The sequence below is a fragment of the Morone saxatilis genome, unplaced genomic scaffold, assembly GCF_004916995.1.
Source record: "Morone saxatilis isolate NCDOM2014 unplaced genomic scaffold, NCSU_SB_2.0 Contig7, whole genome shotgun sequence".
In the NCBI taxonomy this organism is placed as follows: Eukaryota; Metazoa; Chordata; class Actinopteri; family Moronidae; genus Morone; species Morone saxatilis.
The window spans coordinates 13,061,292-13,062,173 of NW_023340246.1; the positions used below are offsets into that span (position 1 = coordinate 13,061,292).

Here is an 882-nt window from a genome sequence, read left to right on the forward strand (position 1 = left end):
ATCACACACTATATTATTTATGGGGTTTTAGTTATACTTTATTACCTTTATGTTAGGGAACGTCTTGATTTTTCTTTCTTTAAATTTTTATGTGTTTGTGCAGTGGTTCCCAACATTTTTTTGCATTTTTGTAACCTACAGCCCAATGTGAATTGTTTAGGCTTATCCTCACTCTCAGCTAACCATTTCAACTGCTTACTTTAAGCTATTTCAACCATTCATCTAACCATTTCAACCAATGTTTTGAACTATTTGCCCTATTTACTTTTAGCTAACTATTTTAATCAGTTGTGAATCACTGAGTTAGTAGACACCCAACAGGATGATAGAGGACAGCTGCTTATGATGGAATGGGGATTTATATTCAGCAGAGACACTGAAATGTAATTAACTGAGTGCAGCTTACTTAAAGTCTTGCAATTGTCCCAGATATGAATATTCATATTTAATTTTGTGACTAGACTAGACATGTTCTCAATCAGTTGTTTCTGAAAACAGAAATCTCTGTTTTCCTGTCCTGTGTCCCCTCTAAAGAAATTCTCCAGTAATTGGATCGCAATTAAATTGGGATCTATCCTCTTTTGAAAATAATGTCTCTCCTGCAGTTAAATAGATGCACAAAAGAAATGTTGCAGTCCAGTTTTTTTCTCTTTTGTGTGTAATTAAAAAAAAAAACACTTGTGATTTCTTTCACTAAAACCCATCTGTTTATCCTCTCTGTCCCTCCCACTTGCTTTTATTGAGATGAGCTTTTCTGTGAAATAATGGGGATGAATTAGAAAGTGCACACTCTGCTCAGACCCTGTAATGCAAAGTACAACTACTTAGATAAAAAACAATCTCAAAATGGGTGCCTTAGTGATAAGGAGGAATCCCCCCCCC

The 882-nt window shown here is 35.0% G+C and overlaps 1 protein-coding gene across 1 annotated transcript in view; it reads left to right on the forward strand.

Annotated features, from left to right (window-relative positions):
- ryr3 (ryanodine receptor 3) overlaps positions 1 to 882 on the forward strand; it is a gene marked incomplete at its 5' end in the record, with an annotated part of 93,962 nt that overhangs the window by 656 nt on the left and 92,424 nt on the right. The window lies entirely within an intron of this gene.